Here is a 23,386-nt window from a genome sequence, read left to right on the forward strand (position 1 = left end):
ACGACGTGATTTTTGCGACGTTTTTTCCGTAGACAATTGCTATTTTAGAATTTTTATTCATAAAGTTTGAAAATAATAGTAAAAAAATAAGCTTTTTTACGTTTCAGCTATTTTTTTTGGTAATAACAGTTTTACCCTAAAATAGACCTTTTATTTGTAATCGTCATTGTTTACCGTAAATTTTAATATATTACATGTCTATATTAGGGTAATTGGGTCAACGCTAGCGTTACAACAATGTTTGGCGGGGGGGGGGAACGTTTTTATTTTGGGGTGGGTATTTTATGTGTATTTATTATTTCTTTTTTTTTTGCACTTTACTTTACTATTTTTTTATTACTATGGTCTGTCCCCCAAAGGTCAAAGAAGACTTTGGGGAACTTTATATATATTTTTTCTTTATTTTACACCAGGTTTTTCCACTGTAACTGGGGCTGCACAGCAGCCCCAGTTACAGGGGAAATCAGCCCTCTCATAGTGACGATTGTCACTAATAGGGCTGTGCTGGGTCTAGTTAGACCCAGCAACAGTCTGTCACTAACGGCACCCGGTGATCATGTGACCAGTCACATGATCACCGGGAGGAATAGAGACAGCGCCGCTGCTGCTGTCTCTATTCCTATACACAGCGTTCATTGAACGCTGTGTAAGAAGACATCGGAGAAGACAGAAGCAGCGAAAGCTGCTTCTATCCTCTCCTCAGGGTCCCCGGCAGTCACTGACAGCCGGAGACCCGACATTCAGCTGCCCGATCGCGCGGGCAGCAAGTTAAAACCCGAGCCGTAGAAAGTCTATGGCTCGGGTTTTAAGGACCCATCCCTGACCGCTGGCCGTAAAAATACAGCCAGCGGTCGGGAACCAGTTGGGTAGGAGGATAACTAACCTCAGCGCCGGTGACCGCCCGGCTCTTCTCTTCTCTTGCAGCTTTGGAGTAACAGAACAGCCGTCCGTCGCTGTTCTGTTACTCAATGGCGCACTTGTCAGGGAGGCGTGTCCTACCCCTTTCCCGGCCAATTCCCTGCTCCTCCCCTCCTCATCTTCGGAAGTTAGCAGCGCTAGCGTGCTGAATAGGTTTGGAAGATGTGCGGTTCGGGCTGCCATGGGCCCCCTGGGAGCCTCGGGCCCCGGGCGGCCGCCCGAATCGCCCATATGATAATCCGCCACTGGGCGTTCTGAAGAGAAGAGGATGTTACTTCTCTTCAGAGCGCCCAGCTAGTGAAAGTATTAAAAACGCCCCGATGTACGCACATAATACACGCCCACTTGGACTTTTACTTTTAAACACACCCACTTGGACTTTTGCAAGCCTCATTTGCATAACTACAAAAACGGTCATAACTTGGCCAAAAATGCTCGTTTTTTTAAAATAAAAACGTTACTGTAATCTACATTGCAGCGCCTATCTGCTGCAATAGCAGATAGGGGTTGCAAAATCTGGTGACAGAGCCTCTTTAAGAAGCCAGAGCTAATTGAGCTAATTACTCCCAGAGCACCCTGGGCTATAAGAAGGTCCCAGCCCCATCCTCCCACGCCTGAGTGTTGTTGTCGTATTCCAAGTCTGTCTTGCAAATGGTCCCCTAGCATTTCCTGCTCCCAGTGTTCCCTGTTCCTGTATCCTGTTCTAGTGCCATGCTGAGCTGTAGCCGTGCTGTGCTGTATACCATGCCTGTCGTGCTTCTCCACGCCTGACGTCTACCTGCTGCCTAGTTCCTGCCAAGCCTGCCTTGCTACTGTTCGAGCTGCCACAGGTACCCTATATGAACTATAGACTCTGACCTGCGCCCTGTTGGCCAGCTGCCATACCGCCAAGCCGGTACAGCCCAGTGGGTCCACGAACAGTATGTGACAATATTGTATTAAAATAGAAAACATTACACTTCACTTCTAGCCTCCATGTACAACTAAACTAAAAAACACAAATTCAGAATTTTCCTGGCAGTTTACACCCTTTGAGAGAACACACACACTAATCATCATTTATTTCAGCTGTATACATGCATGTTTTGATTATATAGCTATAATTAGCAAGATACTACAGTAGAAAGAATTTGAGTGAGTCTGTTGTGCAGGAGATAAAGGCAGACCTAAATCCTCTTCCCACTTAAGTAAATATGGCGGGGAGATTGATATGGAGGACTTTGGAGATAAGAATAGACCGTCGACAAAGTGTGTCTTAGTAAACCTGAGCCCATACAGAGGGCCTCAAATGGTGTCTCTGAGCCTATTTTACAAGTGGCTTTGGGCTAAAGATGCAAAAAAATGATGAAGCTGAAGTGCTCTCCAAGGCTCCAATGGGATGTGGTCCGTTAAGGACGCCAGTTCTGTGGTGGTGAGCCAATCCGAGTTTGAAAGAAACTCAGATGCACAAAATTTCCAACTAGAGAACCACAGTCAAAAATCAGATCTTCCAGAGCGGGGGCAAAACAAGGATCTCCTAAGATGGGGTACAAAGGAGAATGACTGGGAAGGAGCAAGGCCCTGACTACTGTAGACGAGCAACATAGTAAGGTCGATCCAATAGTTGGGTCAGCACGTAATTTTTCTTATACTTAAATTTCAATCCATGGAGAAGCCAAAAGTGTAATTGCTGTAAAAGATTGTTCCAGAGTAAGGCCCCATGCACACGAACGTGTTTTTGCGTCTGCAATTCCCCCGAAAATCCACGGGAGAATTGCAGACCCATTCATTTCTATGGGCCCATACACACTATCCATGTTTTCACGGGTCCCCGCATGTCCGCAAATCCGTGCTGCACAAACTCAGGACATATCTTATTACGGCCCGCAAATTCGATGCGGACATGCCCATAGAAGTCAATGGGCCCGTGGAAAATGCGGGTACACCTCCGTGTGTCAACCGCAGTTTGCGGATTTGCGGAAGTGTTGCTAGGCGACGACCGGGAATGAGTTCTGTCGTCATCCTGTTTTACCTAGGCTTTTTTTTTTTATCCGCATTTTGCGGATTACATACGGATGAACTGCGGATTACATACGGATGAACTGCGGAGGACATTTCACGGAACACGGTCCTGGAATTTGCGGACCAGAAAAACACTACGGTCGTGTGCATGAGGCCTAACCCAGGGTTTTTCCTTCGTATGTCTGAACCAATCTAATACCCGTACTAGATAAGTGGCTAGATAATATAATTTGATATCTGGAAGGGCAAGTCCCCCTCTCTCTTTTGATCTACATAAAAGTGAGCACCTTATCCGTGGTGGTTTCCCTGCTCAAATAAGGGTAATCTGCATAGAATTAATCATTTTGAAACAGGATGCTGGGATCTTAATCGGGAGCGTCTGAAACATATATAAAATGCAAGGTAATATGTTAATTTTTAAGATCACGCATCATCCCGTCCATGTAAATGTTCCCTTAGTAAATCTTGTACAGTCTGCTTGAATATTACAGAGGAGAGGGAGAAAGTTCAATCTATTAAAATCTTTTTTATTTGTGGGGAGAAGCACTCCCAGATATTTCAGGCCTTTATCATTCCATTTAAAACGAAATATTACTCTAATAGATTCCCCGCTACAATGGGAGCGAGATTGACATTCATTGACTTAGACTTAGTAAAATTGATCTTATTATTGGACAACTGGGAAAACAAATTGAATTCTTGTATCAAATTCGGAATTGAGATAATAGGGTTAGTCACGAAGAATAAAAGATCATTACTGTAAGCAGCCACCTTTTCTTCCCATGTCTCCACTCAAATACATGTTATATCAGGGTGTGCCCGTATTCGTCTGAGAAAAGGTTCCAATGTCAAAATAAAAATCAAAGAAGAGAGAGGGCATCCCTGTCTAGTGCCATTATGTATAGAGGAAGAGTCAGAAAGGATGCCATTCACTCAGATTCTGGCCGATGGCTCAACATATAAGGACATTATTAATTTAAGCATATACCTGCTACTAGCAGCCTTGGTACTGATGGAAGATATCGGGTGGGATCACAGCCGATTAGCCCCTTAAATGCGGCGGTCATTGGCGACCGCCACATTTAAGGAGTTACAACAACATTGGCACCCCGCGGCACGAATGCGGGTTGCCAATGGTTGCTATGGCAACCAGAGGCCTCACAAAGGCCTCTGGGTCTGCCATCTAAGGAAGGCAATTAATACGCTGCCTGTCAGTGTGAAACTGACAGGTATAATACCCTGCAATACATAAGTATTGCAGTGTAATATAACAACGATCCAACAGTTGGATCTTCAAGTCCTTAGTGAGACAAAAAAAAAAGTAAAGGTTCCAAGTAATAAAATTAAAAATCGCCCTTTTTACCTTATAAAGTCCTTTATTATTAGAAAAAAATGAAGAAAAATATAATAAACTATGCATAATTGGTATCACCGTGTCTGTAACATTCTGAACTATAAAAATATAATGATATTTATCCCGCACGGTGAACGTAATGAAAAAAACAATACCAGAAACGCTATTTTTAGTCACTTAAGCTCCCAAAAATTTGAACAAATAGGGATCAAAAAGTCGCACGTATGCAAAAATTGTACCAATAAAAACACAAGCCCTCATACAGATTTTTTTGATGGAAAAATAAAAAAGTTATGGCTCTTAGAATATGGTGACACAAAACATATATAATTTTTTTTGAAATTGTGATTTTATCGTGGAAACACAGTAAAACATAAAAAACCTATATACATATGGTATCGCCGTAATTACATCATAAATTAAATATGGTGAATGCCATAAAAAATAAGAATAAAAAAAACAATAGAAGTTTTCACGGCCTAATTCCACAAAATTCAGTAAAAAAAACTTGTGGGGTCTAAATGCTCACTCTGCCCCTAGATAAATTCCTTCAGGGCTGTAGTTTCTCAAATGGGGTCACTTTTAGGGGGTTTCCACTGTTTTGGTCCCTCAGAGGCTTTGCATATGCGACATGGCATCCAAAAACCAATCCAGCAAACTTGAGCTCAAAAATCCAAATGACGCTACTTCCCTTATGAACCCTGCCGTGGGTCTAAACAGACGTTTCTTACCACATGTTGGGTATTGCTGTAATTGGGAGAAATTGCTTTTCAAATGTTAGGGTGCTTTTTCTTCATTATGTCTTGTAAAAATTGATAATTGTGGTCAAAATATTAACTATAGCCCTCTATAAATTCATTGAGGGTGTAGTTTGCTAAATGGTGTCTTTTTTGTGGTGTTTCCACTGTTTTGGCCCACAATACCTCTTCAAACGTGACACGGTGCCTAAAATATATTCTAGTAAAAAGGAGGCCCCAAAATCCACTAGGTGCTCGTTTTCTTCTGAGGCCGGTGTTTCAGTCCATTAGCACACTAGGGTTATATGTGGGATATTTCTAAAAACTGCAGTATCTGGGCAATAAATATTGAGTTGTGTTTTCCTGGTAAAACCTTCAGTGTTACAGAAAAAAATTGATTTTCTAAAATATAAAATGAGATTTATAAATTTCACGTCCATTTTGCCTTAATTCCTGTGAAGCACCGAAAGGGTTGAGAAACTTTCTAAATGCTGTTTTGAATACTTTGAGGGGTGCAGTTTTCAAATTTGAGTGACTTATGGGGGTTTCTAATATGTAAGGCCCTTAAAGTCACTTCAGAACTGAACTGGTCCACAAAAAAATAGGTTTTGGAAATTTTCTTGAAAATGTATGAAATTGCTGCTAAAATACTAAGCCTTGTAACGTCCTAGAAAAAAAAAGGATGTTCAAAAAATGAAGCAAACATAAAGGAGACATATGGGAAATGTTAACTAGTAACTATTTTGTGTGGTATTACTATCTGTTTTACAAGCAGATACATTTAAATTTAGAAAAATGCAAATTTGTTCTAAATTTTGGTGTTTTGAACAAATAAATGCTGAATTTATCGACCAAATTTTTCTGCTAACATAAAGTACAATATGTCACGAGAAAACAGTCTCAGAATTGCCTGGATAGGTAAAAGGATTCCCAAGTTATTACCACATAAAGTGAGATGTCAGATTTGAAAAAATCGGCTGCATCCACAAGGCCCAAACAGGCTGTGTCTTGAAGGAGTTAAAGGAAAAATTAAAAGGTTTTATTTACTTTTAAGTTTTTTTTTTATATTTGAAAAAAAAAACAACTTTATTTAACTCTCTTTTTCTCAGTACCCCTAGGGGACTTGAACAAGTAATCACTTGATCGCTAGTACAATACACTGCAATGCTTATGTATTGCAGTGTATAATACTTTTAACCGGCTGTTATAAAGCCCTGCCTCTGGCAATGCTTTATAGGCCTGGGGATAGTATTTAGGGGTTAGTTGGCTGATGGAACATACACCTGACACCCGCTGTGTATGGAACAGGCTCAGTCTGTGAGCCCGCTCTATACAACCCCTTGGCGCTGTCACATCACCAAGGCATTCAAATAAATGTTTATTTTTTTTATTGTTTTCTGTTGCATCTTTTTTTAAAGTTTTTTTTTTATTTTTAAAATCTGTGTTTCACTTACTAATACATACATACACTATCGTTCAAAAGTTTAGGGTCACTTAGAAATTTCCTTATTTTTGCAAGAAAAGCACAGTTTTTTTCAATGAAGATAACATTAAATTAATCAGAAATACACTCTATACATTGTTAATGCGCTAAATGACTATTCTAGCTGCAAACGTCTGATTTTGAATGCAATATCTACATAGGTGTATAGAGGTCCATTTCCAGCAACCATCACTCCAGTGTTCTAATGGTACATTGTGTTTGCTAACTGTGTTAGAAGGCTAATGGATGATTAGAAAACACTTGAAAACCCTTGTGCAATTATGTTAGCACCGCTGTAAACAGTTTTGCTGTTTAGAGGAGCTATAAAACTGACCTTCCTTTGAGCTAGTTGAGAATCTGGAGCATTACATTTGTGTGTTCGATTAAACTCTCATGTGAAACTCAACAGTCTATACTTGTTCTTAGAAATGAAGGCTATTCCATGCGAGAAATTGCCAAGAAACTGAAGATTTCCTACAACGGTGTGTACTACTCCCTTCAGAGGACAGCACAAACAGGCTCTAACCAGAGTAGAAAGAGAAGTGGGAGGCCCTGCTGCACAACTGAGCAACAAGATAAGTACATTAGAGTCTCTAGTTTGAGAAATAGACGCCTCGCAGGTCCTCAACTGGCAGCTTCATTAAATAGTACCCGCAAAACGCCAGTGTCAACGTCTACAGTGAAGAGGCGACTCCGGGATGCTGGCCTTCAGGGCAGAGTGGCAAAGAAAAAGCCATATCTGAGACTGGCTAATAAAAGGAAAAGATTAATATGGGCAAAAGCACACAGACATTGGACAGAGGAAGATTGGAAAAAAGTGTTATGGACAGACGAATCGAAGTTTGAGGTGTTTGGATCACACAGAAGAACATTTGTGAGACGCAGAACAACTGAAGAGATGCTGGAAGAGTGCCTGACGCCATCTGTCAAGCATGGTGGAGGTAATGTGATGGTCTGGGGTTGCTTTGGTGCTGGTAAAGTGGGAGATTTGTACAAGGTAAAAGGGATTTTGAATAAGGAAGGCTATCACTCCATTTTGCAACGCCATGCCATACCCTGTGGACAGTGCTTGATTGGAGCCAATTTCCTCTTACAACAGGACAATGACCCAAAGCACACCTCCAAATTATGCAAGAACTATTTAGGGAAGAAGCAGGCAGCTGGTATTCTATCTGTAATGGAGTGGCCAGCGCAGTCACCAGATCTCAACCCCCATAGAGCTGTTGTGGGAGCAGCTTGACCGTATGGTACGCAAGAAGTGCCCATAAAGCCAAACCAACTTGTGGGAGGGGCTTCTGGAAGCATGGGGTGAAATTTCTCCCGATTACCTCAGCAAATTAACAGCTAGAATGCCAAAGGTCTGCAATGCTGTAATTGCTGCAAATGGAGCATTCTTTGACGAAAGCAAACTTTGAAGGAGAAAATTATTTGAAATAAAAATCATTATTTCTAACCTTGTCAATGTCGTGACTATATTTTCTAGTCATTTTGCCACTCATTTGATAAATATAAGTGTGAGTTTTCATGGAAAACACAAAATTGTCTAGGTGACCCCAAACTTTTGAACGGTAGTGTATACAAAAAAATTATTTTCTAACGCCACATCATATGGATAAGATCTGCATTACACCCATTACATCTTGGGTATTTATCCTTCCTATCTGGTGTAAATCTTCTGAGCAATTTTGGAATATAGTATACATTATAAATAATAAAAAGTTGAGAGATTCTAAATTGGTTATCGCTCACCACTTTAGGCACCATTTTAAATACATCTCTCCATTGCTCCTGAGATATTGTTATTCTTTCCATTTAACAAAGTTCTTATTTATCATATCCTTTTGCCCAAGCTTACTTAAAGTGTAGCTATACTTTAAAAAAAACTTTTGATGTCATTGTGACATGTCAGAAGTTTTGATCAGTGCGAGTCCAAGCGCTGAGACCATCACCAATCCTAAAACGAAGCGGCAGAGGCGCTCAGTTGAGCGCTGTGTCACTTATTTCTGCTCGGCTCTGTTAGGCTTGGAAAGCCGAGCAAGCAGTGTATGGACTCATAGACTTTCGTACTAAGCTCACCTAAGCGCTAATGCCGTTTTGTTTTAGCAATCAGTGGGGGTCTCAGTCCTCGGACCCCCACCGATCAAAACTTCTGACATGTCACTATGACATGTCAAAAGTTTTGTTTTTAAAGTATAGCTACACTTTAACAATCAATATATTTGTGACATTGAGCCTTTCCTTCTCTTACACCTAATGTATATATATAATTTACTAATTCGTTTTCTTGAATTCTAAGAGTGTTCTTATCCTTTTGTTCAAAATTGCATGACGTACTGGCAAATAATTAAGCTATATAACAAATACCTTTCCCAACCCAAACATTTGAACACTCTAATATCTGTGTATCATACCTTATTAGACCCTAATAGGGGTGAATGAGAAGTTTTCCTTAACATCCAATAACCTTTTCATTCTCTCCCATATACAGTATTACTCCTGTGTCAAAATTCTATTGTTTATCAAATAACCCTGCTTCAAATTCCATAAAGATATAATTTTTTTCCCCTAACAATTTTATTGTTTTTTTTTTACTTATACTCTCAATTAAGAAACTCCCATCATCCACTAATTGTGTTAACTGTGCTGCAATGAAATACAAATGGAAATTGGTTTAGAAAAATCCACCTTCATCAAGGCGCCATACTGGAATATTTTCAAGAATATAGAGACATTGTGTGAGAAAAAAAACATTTTTATAAGCGTAATTCTTGCTGCGATTGAAATCGTGAATTTCCTACATATCTTATATTTTCCCTCGTCTTTTTAATTAACAGGATCAAATTTAGTTCTATATAGTCCATTACAGACTTGAATATCCCTAAGTACTTGATCTTCTCCTATGCCAAAGCAAGTACTCCATTACCCACTCCCATGCCTGCCTGGCATACTGGTAATGAAGCAGACTTTGACAAATTTATTTTATTTTACAGAAAATTTGCCATATACATTTACCACTGTTATAATTTTTGGGACAGATTTCTCCATATACTTTACACACAGTATTACATCATCTGCATACAAAAATGTAATCCCTGACCAAAACCTAAAATATCTCTTCTATCCCTAATTATTTAAGCCAACTGTTCCATAGCCAGAGTAAAGAGAAGGGGGAAGAGAGGACAGCCCTTGCGCGTAACTCTTTTTAACTGAAGGAGATGCCCTCCCATATATATCTACCCTTGCTCCGGCGCTTTGGAACAGCAATCTAAACTAAGCTAAATACTTCTTCCCTAAACCAAGTCTATACAGCACCTCCCAAAAATATTCCTGCTCAGCGCAGTCACTTCTCTCTCTCTTTCTCAAATTCATTCATAATCCCCTCCATATTAAATATAATTTAATTGTTCCTCCTTTTAAAGCATCAATCAACTTCTCGCTTCTCTGGCCTTGAATTATTTTTGTGGGTATGCCTGGGGAACTCTCCCTAATTCCCAAGCCCTTTTTTCCTCCGCAATTATACGTTCCTTCGCTTGTGTATATAAAACCACCTTAAGTTCTTCTTGGGCTTTTTTCCATTCCTCCCTGCTCTCCAGTATTCCAGAGTATTCTCTGTGGAATACAGTACGTTAAAAATTTATTCTTTAAAAATCTTACTTTATATTTGATATCCTCAAAATTTTTATTTGCCTATTTTTTGGTTAATCACCCCATTATTCGCTTTGCCTTTATTCTACTCCAAATAAATTTCCATTTATGGCTAATTTAAACTTAATTCCCCATTACCTTTAACCAATATGGATACAATTATTAGAATTGTAGGCACGCAGGTTTTATTGTACTAATTTCAACCACTATTGGGACATGATCTGAGAGGTCCCGTGGGCCCATACTCTCACTTTTTTTTTTTTAACAAAGGAGAAGCCATATCATTACAGTTGAGAAGATTAATCCTAGACATAGCTACCTATCCTTTAGAATATGAATATGCCTTTTGGTTTGGTTGCAATACCTGCTACATTTGTCTCCAGCCCAGTTCCCTTATAAATCTGGTAAATGTGGTTCGGCCTTTGCCCAATATTTGCATTTGGATCGCCTATCATGAAACTCATCACAGGTTTTATTAAAGTGCCGGTTAAGGACTGTGGAATATTCAGAGTCCAGTGGCTGAAACGATTAGGCAGGATGGTGCAAACATTAAGAGTAGTTAAGTAACACTCCAGATTTGGTACACAAATAAACATCAATAGATAATAATACTGTGCAACATGTAGAAATGAAAAATGGTTGGCACTGCCTTAGCTTGCAATGTTACAGACAGTGGCGTAACTACCGCCGTAGCAGCCATAGCAACTGCTACGGGGCCCGCGGCATGAGGGGGCCCGTGTCGCCCGCCGGCACGGGCCCCCACCATGGCCGCAGGCTCCGCTAGCAGCCGCTATGGCTGCTACAGCGCGACACCACTGAACTTTACGGCAGAGCAGGGAGGTATCTCCCCGCTCTGCCATTACACAAAAGACATGTATCCCCTATCCACAGGATAGGGGATGCATGTGTGATCGCTGGCAGCGATAGGGAGAACGGGGGACCGAAAGTCCCCTGAAGTTCTCCATCACAAACCTCGGACTTCCGGGGTCTGTGTCGGCAGCTCCGTAGAAATGAATGGAGCGCCGGTCGCGCTTGTGCGCATGCGTGACCAGCGCTCCTTTCATTTTTATTGAGCTGCCGACACAGACGCCGGAAGTCCGAGGTTAGTCATTGAGAACTTCAGGGGACTTTCAGTCCCCCGTTCTCCCTATCAATGCCAGCGATCACACATGTATCCCCTATCCTGTGGATAGGGGATACATGTATTTTATTAGGACACACTATAGGTCAAATTTTTTTTGGGGGGGGCTGTATGGCGTTCCCTGCAGGGGTGGCTGTATGGCGTTCCCTGCAGGGGGGCGCGCTGTATAGCGTTCCCTGCAGGGGGTGCTGTATGGCGTTCCCTGCAGGGGGGGCTGTATGGCGTTCACTGCAGGGGGGGCGCTGTATGGCGTTCCCTGCGGGGGGACGCTGTATGGCGTTCCCTGCAGGGTGGGCGCTGTATGGCGTTCCCTGCAGGGGGGAGCGCTGTATGGCGTTCCCTACAGGGGGGGCTGTATGGCGTTCCCTACAGGGGGGCCGTATGGCGTTCCCTACAGGGGGGGCTGTATGGCGTTCCCTACAGGGGGGGCTATATGGCGTTCCCTACAGGGGGGGCTGTATGGCGTTCTCTACAGGGGGGGCTGTATGGCGTTCTCTACAGTGGGGGCTGTATGGCGTTAGCGCCATACAGCCCCCTCTGTAGAGAACGCCATACAGTCCCCCTGTAGATAACGCCACACAGTCCCCCTGTAGATAACGCCACACAGTCCCCCCTGTAGATAACGCCACATAGTCCCCCTGTAGATAACGCCACACAGTCTCCCCTGTAGATAACGCCACACAGTCCCCCCTGTAGATAACGCCACACAGTCCCCCCAGTAGATAACGCCACACAGTCCCCCCTGTAGATAACGCCACACAGTCCCCCCTGTAGAGAACGCCACACAGTCCCCCTCTGTAGATAACGCCATACAGTCCCCCTCTGTAGATAACACCATACAGTCCCCCTGTAGATAACACCATACAGTCCCCCCTGTAGATAACGCCATACAGTCCCCCCTGTAGATAACGCCATACAGTCTACATGGGGGGCTGTATGGCGTTATCTACAGGGGGGCTGTATGGCGTTATCTACAGGGGGGGGGCTGTAAAAAAGGCACTATCTACAAGGGGGGGGGGGTTGTGTGACACCCAGGGGAGGGGGGGCCCCAGTCAAAAGTTTGCTATCGGGCCCAGTCTTTCCTAGTTACGCCCCTGGTTACAGACTCTGTGCTTCAGCTCGCTGGGACCTGTAGTTCGACAGACTTTGTCTGGCGGTGCTCAGTGCATGTTGAAGTTAGTTTGAGCAAATGACAACATGTAGAAAAGAAGACAGCACGGCACTCACCATTTGCAAAAGGTTTCTCTTTATTCCAAGATTGAGGCAGGCAACACGGGATTCAAAAGACAACAGAGCCAACTGTTTCACGTCCTTCAGACGCTTTATCAAGGCATCTTGGAATAAAGAGAAACCTTTTGCAAATGGTGAGTGCCGTGCTGTCTTCTTTTCTACATGTTGTCATCAATAGATAATTACATGAGGCAGAAATGTGACAGAAAACAGTCCATGTTCGGTACACAGATTAATGTCAGTTGGTAGTAATGCAAGGTAGAGAGGAACTAGACTATAAGTAGTAAGCCCTATAGTCTGGCACAGAGATACCGCAAGGTTCAGGCTTAAATGAGCCACAATGGTGAGACCAATTAGACAATCAAGGTAATGGAATCTAGAGAGGCAGGAATCACAGAGAAGCTGGACACTAAATACAGCACTGGAGCTGTCAAACAGCAGCAGTGGCTCAATGGACATGAGTTAGTGCTGGATACACAGGAGTTTCTGGGTTGTAATTCTGACCAAGGTTGCCGCTTCATGATGTTCAGCTCTTGAATAAATAAACAGTGAAAGGCCTGGTAGAAAAATAGCTGAACTTTGGAGACAAAGGGGTGCAAATGTGCAGGGAAAAGTGGAGTAGTTGCCCATACCAACCACAGTCTCCAATTCATTTTTCAGATGCCCTTTACAAAATGAAAGCAGTGACCTGATTGGTTGCCAATGGCAACTGCTCCACTTTTCCTTTGCACCAGTTTTGATATTTCTCCCCCTTTGACTATACTAGTAGCAATGACATTCCTCTGCGCTACTATGACATTGGCTTGAAATAGGCCCTGCAAGGCTAAAAACTTACCTTTTTCTTATTTTCATGCCCTAATAAAGGTTAAGTCTTAATCAATAATCGGTGAATTGGAAACCCTTTTCCACTATGTTTTCCCTTTTGACTATGCTACACATGTGGATTGTGTAAACGTTGACATTTTTATTTTGCTTCAGATACCGTTTAAATTCCTATTTATGTAAGCAGCAAAGATTACATAGCATAAAGTTATGACAAAAATTCCATATTTCCCAATACTTTGTTGAAAGTTTCCTTCTGAATGGAATTTGCCCCTTAAATCCTTCACTAATCCCTTGGATCCTCACTGGATACAAAACAAAAGTCCTTTTAGAGGCAGATTACACAGGGATCTACATGATAACAAACACAGGATAGTATGACATAATGTGAAGAAAGATTGAGATATGGAGTGAGGTTACAAATGGACTAGTTGATAGGTTTGTTAGGGGATGCGGTAAGTTTCATGAAGAGGTTAAAAGATGTGAGATAAGTGCATTCCAGAGAAAACCAAGTGCTGAGGAGTTAATGGTAAGGAGGAAACATTTCTCATGATCAGGCAAGTTTAAACAGCAAAGTGAAACTATAAATGCATTAAAATGTAATGTCAAAGGCTTTGAAGATATCCTGCAGTAAAAAATAAGTCTTAAAAAAAAGAGTTATTTTTTTTTTGCCTGTATAGGGTAGCATAGCCTATTATTAACTTGTTCGCAACCGCCCATGGTAATTATACGGCGGGCGGTCAAGGCCCTTAAATCCCGCGCCATAGTATATCTACGATGTGGCTTCAGCTGCCTGCCTGAGTAATCGGGCTGCTAAATGTTAGGTGCATTGGTGACATACATAAAAAACAAGGACGGTGGAGCTGGGGGGGGGAGTGGAAGGTGTCTCAGAGCTGCTTGGAGAGATTTGATAGGTGATGATGTAATCCTGCAGTTCACAGTAAGTATCTACACAAGGCAGAGTGACCTCCTTTCTACACATGAGAGCATTGGCTCTTTTGGTAGCAGCTGCGTCATGGTCACAGCTAGAATATTGCTGATGAATTAGCATGATATGGGGAGAAAAAAAAATTGCCGCAGTTCTTCATAACTAAGTATTTATTTTAAGGGTGCGTTCACATATATCAGTTGCATCAGCATCAGTTTTTTTTGTCACTCAAGTGATTACAACTGATGCAAAAACTGATTAAAAAATGTATGAGTTGTCATCAGGCTTTTTCACAATTTTTACTACAAAATTATCAGTTGTCATCGGTTGTCGTTAGTTGTCAACCGTTTTTACCATTCGTTTTTAACATCAGTTACCACAATGGTCCACCAAAAAGGTTGTCTAGGGTCTGAAACTCGGCCAATTTTATCAGAGTGGTGCATAGTTTGTGATAGATTGGATACAAGAGAGATTAGATACAGTGAAGGAAATAAGTATTTGATCCCTTGCTGATTTTGTAAGTTTGCCCACTGTCAAAGACATGAACAGTCTAGGTTAATTTTACCAGTGAGAGATAGATTATATAAAAAAAAATAAAAAAAATAACATTGTCAAAATTATATATATTTATTTGCATTGTGCACAGAGAAATAAGTATTTGATCCCTTTGGCAAACAAGACTTAATACTTGGTGGCAAAACCCTTGTTGGCAAGCACAGCAGTCAGACATTTTTAGTAGTTGATGATGAGGTTTGCACACGTGTTAGATGGAATTTTGGCCCACTCCTCTTTGCAGATCATCTGTAAATCATTAAGATTTCGAGGCTGTCGCTTGGCAACTTGGATCTTCAGCTCCCTCCATAAGTTTTCGATGGCATTAAGGTCTGGAGACTGGCTAGGCCACTCCATGACCTTAATGTGCTTCTTTTTGAGCCACTCCTTTGTTGCCTTGGCTGTATGTTTCGGGTAATTGTCGTGCTGGAAGACCCAGCCACGAGCCATTTTTAATCTCCTGGTGGAGGGAAGGAGGTTGTCACTCAGGATTTGACGGTACATGGCTCCATCCATTCTGCCATTGATGCGGTGAAGTAGTCCTGTGCCCTTAGCAGAGAAACACCCCCAAAACATAATGTTTCCACCTCCATGCTTGACAGTGGGGACGGTGTTCTTGGGTCATAGGCAGCATTTCTCTTCCTCCAAAAACGGCGAGTTGAGTTAACGCCAACAAGCTCAATTTTAGTCTCATCTGACCACAGCACCTTCTCCCAATCACTCTCAGAATCATCCAGATGTTAATTTGCAAACTTCAGACGGGCCTGTACATGTGCCTTCTTGAGCAGGGGGACCTTGCGGGCACTGCAGGATTTTAATCCATTATGGCGTAATGTGTTACCAATGGTCCCAGCTGCCTTGAGATCATTAACAAGTTCCCCCCGTGTAGTTTTCAGCTGAGCTCTCACCTTCCTCAGGATCAAGGATACCCCACGAGGTGAGATTTTGCATGGAGCCCCAGATCGATGTCGATTGACAGTCATTTTGTATGTCTTCCATCTTCTTACTATTGCACCAACAGTTGTCTCCTTCTCACCCAGCGTCTTACTTATGGTTTTGTAGCCCATTCCAGCCTTGTGCAGGTCTATGATCTTGTCCCTGACATCCTTACAAAGATCTTTGGTCTTGCCCATGTTGTAGAGGTTAGAGTCGGACTGATTAATTGAGTCTGTGGACAGGAGTCTTTTATACAGGTGACCATGTAAGACAGCTGTCTTTAATGCAGGCACCAAGTTGATTTGGAGCGTGTAACTGGTCTGGAGGAGGCTGAACTCTTAATGGTTGGTAGGGGATCAAATACTTATTTCTCTGTGCACAATGCAAATAAATATATATAATTTTGACTATGTGATTTTCTTTATTTTTTTTAATATAATCTATCTCTCACTGGTAAAATTAACCTAGCCTAAAAATTCTAGACTGTTCATGTCTTTGACAGTGGGCAAACGTACAAAATCAGCAAGGGATCAAATACTTGAAGTTTTGTGAAATGACAAGTACACAACATGTACAGTGGAGGAAATAAGTATTTGATCCCTTGCTGATTTTGTAAGTTTGCCCACTGTCAAAGACATTCTAGAACATGGGCAAGACCAAAGAGCTTTCTAAGGATGTCAGGGACAAGATCATAGACCTGCACAAGGCTGGAATGGGCTACAAAACCATAAGTAAGACGCTGGGTGAGAAGGAGACAACTGTTGGTGCAATAGTAAGAAGATGGAAGACATACAAAATGACTGTCAATCGACATCGATCTGGGGCTCCATGCAAAATCTCACCTCGTGGGGTATCCTTCATCCTGAGGAAGGTGAGAGCTCATGCAAAAACTACACGGGGGGAACTTGTTAATGATCTCAAGGCAGCTGGGACCACAGTCACCAAGAAAACCATTGTTAACACATTACGCCGTAATGGATTAAAATCCTGCAGTGCCCGCAAGGTCCCCCTGCTCAAGAAGGCACATGTACAGGCCCGTCTGAAGTTTGCAGATGAACATCTGTGTGATTCTGAGAGTGATTGGGAGAAGTTGCTGTGGTCAGATGAGACTAAAATTGAGCTCTTTGGCATTAACTCAACTCGCAGTGTTTGGAGGAAGAGAAATTCTGCCTATGACCCAAAGAACACCGTCCCCACTGTCAAGCATGGAGGTGGAAACATTAAGTTTTGGGGGTGTTTCTCTGCTAAGGGCACAGGACTCACCGCATCAATGGGAGAATGGATGGAGCCATGTACCATCAAATCCTGAGTGACAACATCCTTCCCTCCACCAGGACATTACAAATGGCTCGTGACTGGGTCTTCCAGCCCGACACTGACCCGAAACATACAGCCAAGGCAACAAAGGAGTGGCTCAAAAAGAAGCACATTAAGATCATGGAGTGGCCTAGCCAGTCTCCAGACCTTAATCCCATCGAAAACTTATGGAGGGAGCTGAAGATCCGAGTTACCAAACGACAGCCTCGAAATCTTAATGATTTACAGATGATCTGCAAAGAGGAGTGGGCCAAAATTCCATCTAACATGTGTGCAAACCTCATCATCAACTACAAAAAACGTCTGACTGCTGTGCTTGCCGACAAGGGTTTTGCCACCAAGTATTAAGTCTTGTTTGCCAAAGGGATCAAATACTTATTTCTCTGTGCACAATGCAAATAAATATATATAATATTGACAATGTGATTTTCTTTTTTTTTTTTTTTATATAATCTATCTCTCACTGGTAAAATTAACCTAGCCTAAAAATTCTAGACTGTTCATGTCTTTGGAAGTGGGCAAACTTACAAAATCAGCAAGGGATCAAATACTTAGTTCCTTCACTGTATTTCAAGCTGTATAGACCTATTCAGTGAATCATAGGGAAACCATGGAGTGTAGGTGCAATTTTTTTATACAGTTTTTTTTTTATCCAAAGGCAGGAGTGGATAAAAAAAAACGGAAGTAAATGTATAAACAAAGCATTTATGCTAATCCCATCTTTGGTACCCACTCCTTCGTTTGGCTCCATAAACTGCAGGTGTAATTCCAGCCTAAGGCCTTATTCAGACGAACGTATCATACGTCCGTGTGACGGATGTTAAAACAACAGCCGTCACACGGACGCATGTATTTCAATGGGGCCATTCACATTGCTGTTGTTTCAACGGACCGTGTGAAGGGCCTGTTGAAAAATAGAACATGTCCTATTTTGTTCCTTTTTCACAGATCCCTCGATAGATTCAAGTCTATGAGGATCCGTGAAAACAGGATCCGCACGAGGGCAACTTGGACATTTTTCACGTTCGAGTTTCACTATGTTCATCTGAATTCGGTCTTTAAGTGAATCTCCACCTTTCATTATAATGTCGCTTTTATGTCCAAACTTCTGTGTTAATTAGTTTCGTAATATATATTTCTATCAGTCAGAGTTCTGTTTTTCTGATGCAGAGCTCCAAATACCCTGCATAGAAATAGATTTAAAGGGATTGTCCGGTTTCAGTAAATTAGTGTTATTTATTACATAATCAAACGTTATACAATTTTCCAATATATTTTCTGCATTATTTCCTCACGATTTTCAAGGTTTAGTATGTTTTATTCAGTAGGAACATTCATTATTTACTTCCAGTGGATAAAATACTGTCCATGGTCATGTGATGAACAATTAATGTTTCTTATAAGTGAGAGCGAGCAGAGATCCTGAAAATCATGAGGAATTAATACAGAACGTATATTTGAAAATTGTATACATTTTATTATACAAAAATATAAAATTATTTTGCTGAAAGTGAACTGCTCCTTTAAAGGATGACATACTGGCTTTCTGCAGCGGTCACTAGATGAAGCTTACTGTATACTGTGGTATTATTTAATCAAATGAATGATGGTATGCAGTTAGTTCTAAAGCTCCCTCTAGTGATGGCTGCAAATAGCTAGCATGTTATACAGGAGATTTTGAGCTGTGTATCAGAAAAACAAGGCTCCAACCACAATAAAGATATGTAAAACAATGAATCAGCACAGAATTTTGAACCTATTTAGACTAATTAAAAAATAAATAATGGTATTCAAGGGTGAGTATTCATTTCTAATTATGGTGTGATAGGATGAAAGGAACCAAGAAGCCCTCTTTTTATCCCATCACACCATAACTTTAAAGGATTTGCTCTTTATGAATCCAAGAAAAGTACTTATATTCACTTTACAACCCTGTTCAAAAATTTTTTTTTTATTTTTTTTTATGGGATTGGATGTGTAACAAGGAGTACTCCTTTATTTACCCTTTTTTCTATGATCCATTTCTTCTTTTGGCTAAAAGAGTAAAAAAAACAATGAATTTCATAGAATCGTATAATCTCAAATAAGAAATATATTGCTAAGTCAAAAACCCCTAGAAAAAAAATTTCTAATTGTAAGCAGAAGCACTGCGGCCGATGTGCGCCCGCGATGTGGCCGAAACTACGCCTACATGTAAATCGGAACGGTTTGAAAATCGACTTCAGATAAGAGCACTTTTATTGATAATGGCCTCGTGGTAAACTGTAGTTTGCATAACTACGCTGCCATTAACAATGTAAGACTGAGTTCACACGGGGTGCATACGCTGCGCAAACGCATGCAGTGTATGCGCCCTGTGTGCCGCAGTGAATTCCGGGAGAAAACCCGCACCATACTGTGGTGCAGTTTTTTGCTCAGAATTTCCGATGCGTAAACTGCAGCACTTAGCCGACCTGCTGATTGGCTGCATTGGTAGTCACATGGGATAAAGCATCATCCCAAGAGGCCGGCCCTGTGACGTCATCCAGGTCGGCCTCTTGGAATGACATTTCATCCCATGTGTCCGCCGATACAGCCTGTGGTTGGCTGCAGCCAGGGCCGGACTGGCTATCAGGCAGTTCTGGCAAATGCCAGATGGGCCGGTGAACAGTGCGCCACCTGCTGGCTACCCAAACAAGTAGTGGCAGCGGCCTGCTCTCCTCTCTGAGGGGGCGGCGGCACCGCTGAAACCAGCCGCCACTACCCCCTCGTGCACTAATTGTACCTGCCTTACAATGACGCTGATTGGCAGGGCAAAATGACTTGCCCCGCCAATCAGCGCCTTTCAACGATGCTAGTGACGCGATGACGTCATTGCATCGATTACGTGGTTGAAAGGCACTGATTGGCAGGGAAAGTCATTCTGCCCTGCCAATCAGAGCTTTTCAATGACGCTAGCTGCGCGATGATGTCATCGTGCAGCATCCGTTGTTGAAAAGCGCTGATTGGCGGGACAAGTCATTCTGCCCTGCCAATCATCACCGTCATTCAGCCGCAGCAGACCTGCTCAGAAGAGAACAGGCCTGCATTGACACAGGACGGCGTGGGAACGGGATCAAGGTATGTAAGGTTTTTTTACCCACTTAAAAGTGAGTGGCATTATCTACGGGGGGGGGGGGGGGCTATATGTGGGACACTATCTACAGGGGAGGCTATGTGTGGGGCAGAGTCTACAGGGGAGGCTAAATGTGGAACACTGAGTGGAGGCTATATGTGGGGCACTATATACAGTGGGAGCTATGTGTGGGGCACAACCTACAGGGGATGCTTTATGTGGGGCCTTATCTACAGGGGACGCTATATTTGGGACACTATCTGCAGAGGAGGCTATATGTGGGGCACACTCTACAGGGGAGGCTATATGTAGGGCACTAAGTGAGGGGTTATATGTGGGCCACATTCTATAGGGGAGGCTATATGTGGGACACCATATACAGGGGGTGAAAAATGTGGGGCACCATCTACAGGGGGGCTATATGTGGGGCACTATTTACAGGGGGGCTATATGTGGGGCACTATCTACAGGGGGCTCTATGGGTTGGCACTATCTACGGGGAGCACTCTGTGTGTGTGTGTGTGTGTGTGTGTGTGTGTGTGTGTGTGTTTGTGTGTGACACAGTGTATGGTGCTATTATAATCAAGGACACAGTGTATGGTGTTATTATAATCGGAGACACAGTGTATGGTGCTATTATAATTAGAGGTGCAGTGTATGGAACTATTCTATTTCGAGGTGGGTGTCACATTTACAGTGTGTGTCACCATGAGAATTTTATCTTTGTTTATAGGTGCAGAAATGTTTGAATAGTGAGAAGTTGAAGACATCAGAGCGGCAAACTGCAGAAATGGGCCGTGGCCGGGAGAAGTCATCATAGAGGTCTGGACCGGATGGAGAAGAAAAGAGAAAAAGAGCAACTAGAATCTGAGAAATTGTCACCGGTGAGTCACTTAATGTAAATGTTTATTCTGCCTCTAATCAGCACTGTAGTCACTGTATGATCTGCAGCGAGATAATGGGTGGTATGATATTTTTTTTGTGAAACAGCAACTCCCAGCATATCCTTACCATTGTTCGGACCATGCTGGGAGCTGTAGTTTTATGCCGCATAAACCTATACGGCAGGGGTTGCACTAAATTTAACTGTATTTGTGCTGGTGCTGTATTTATGTACTGAGCTTGGTTCTGGTGTTGTATATATGTGCTGAGCTTTGTTCTGGAGCTGTATATATGTACTGAGCTTTGTTCTGGAGCTGTATATATGTAATGAGCTTTGTTCTGGTGTTGTATTTATGTACTGAGCTTGGTTATGGCACTATATGTACTGAGCTCGGTTCTGGTACTGTATATATGTACTGAGCTTGGTTCTGGTACTGTGTTTATGTAATGAGCTTGGTTTTGGAGCTATATATATGTACTGAGCTTTGTTCTGATGCTGTATATATGTACAGAGCCCGGTTCTGGTGTTGTTTACATGTACTGAGTTTGGTTCTGGTTCTGTATATATGTAATAAGCTTGGTTCTGGAGCTATATTTATGTACTAAGCTCGGTTCTGGTGCTTGTATATATGTACTGAGCTTGGTTCTGGTACAGTATTTATGTAACAAGCTTGGTTCTGGATCTGTATTTATGTACTGAGCTTGGTTCTGTTACTGTATTTATGTAATGAGCTTTGTTCTGGTACTGTATTTATGTAATGAGCTTGGTTCTGAAGCTGTATATATGTACTGAGCTTTGTTCTGGTGTTGCATATATGTACTGAGCTTCGTTCTCGTGCTGTATATATGTAATGAGCTTGGTTGTCGTGTTGTATTTATGTATGAGCTTGGTTTTGGTGCTGTATATATCTATGAGCTTGGTTCTGGAGCCTATATGTCAGAGCTTGGTTCTGATGCTGTAATGATATAGAATATATTTTTAATAACAAAATTATACAGCAGACGGAATTGTTTTCAATTCATTGTATATTTAATGGGAACCTGTCAGGTAGTTTTAACCCCTTGAACTGCCACCATGCGGTAATACATGACCTGACAATATTTCCAAACATTCCCCTGTATGTTGTTTTCAGATGCAGAAAAATCTATAAAATCAACTTTTAAACTGGTGCACGCTATATTCGAATATCTCATTAAAGGGTCATGGGGCGGTGCTGCTATCCTGAAGAGTCAGAGTCCTGCCTACAAATTTTCCATGCTTGATTGACATCCCTCTAGCTGTTATAAATTACGACCAGTCTCCTTAGACTTTCTCGGATGCGCCATTGATTTGTACTACTTGGGCACACACCGTGCAGCGAGGTGTACTCTGCCCGACTGCACCACGCATGCCAGTACAAGGCAACGGAACATCCGCAAGAGTTGGAGGAGGCTGCTAGTGATGTAGAACAGCCAGGGAGATGCCAATCTAAATCTGGGGGGCGCCATTTAAATTTTCGCCTCAGGCAGCAGAAAAGATAGAATTGGCCCTGTGGACAGTGGGAAACACAAGCACCAACATTACAATAACTGCTGCCTCCTGGTGTTTAAAACCACATCTTAAGATTTATTGTTGTGTACTCTGCAATGATGGGAAGGAGCACTCCAGAAATTAAGTATAGTGCCTTTTGGTCAAACCACAGTTAATCAGCTCTAGACTTGTTTTCTGCACTGATGCCTCGCTCATTAGCGCACATCTCTGGCGCCGCAAAGGAAAAGGAGAATTAGTACCTGCCCAGTCTGCATGTACAAACCTAACGCTGGTTGGCTGAGCATCAGCCAATCAATGATGGGCTTGCTCTTTCTACTGCCCCCTGAGCAGAAATATGTATTTGTGTGAGTTTTGTGTCTTCTTCTAATGTTTTAGTGGCATTTGTGTGCGTGTTGTTTTCAGTGTGAGTGGTATGTGTGTACAGGTCTCGTGTATAAGTGTTATGTGAGGTATGTGTTTAGAATTTGTCTGGTGTGTGAGGTATGTGTCTAGTGTAAGTAGTGCGTGCGGTATATGTCTAGTGTCCAGTATGTGAGTGGTATGTGTGTAGTATGTGAGTGGTGTGTGCAGCATCAGTGCCAGGTGTGAGTAGTGTGTGTTTAACATGTATCCTTGGTGTGGGTAGATAACGTGCGGCATATGTCTTAGGTGTGAGTGGCAAGAGTGGAGGATATATCCTAGGTGTGAGTGGTGCGTGTGCACATGTGTCCTAGGTGTGAGTGTGGAATTTGTTCTAGGTGTAAGAGGTGTGCGTGCGCATGTGTTCTAGGTGTGAGTGGTGTGCGTACGCATGTGTCCTAGGTGTGAGTGGTGGG

This window comes from Rhinoderma darwinii, chromosome 4, assembly GCF_050947455.1.
Source record: "Rhinoderma darwinii isolate aRhiDar2 chromosome 4, aRhiDar2.hap1, whole genome shotgun sequence".
NCBI classification, from domain to species: domain Eukaryota; kingdom Metazoa; phylum Chordata; class Amphibia; order Anura; family Rhinodermatidae; genus Rhinoderma; species Rhinoderma darwinii.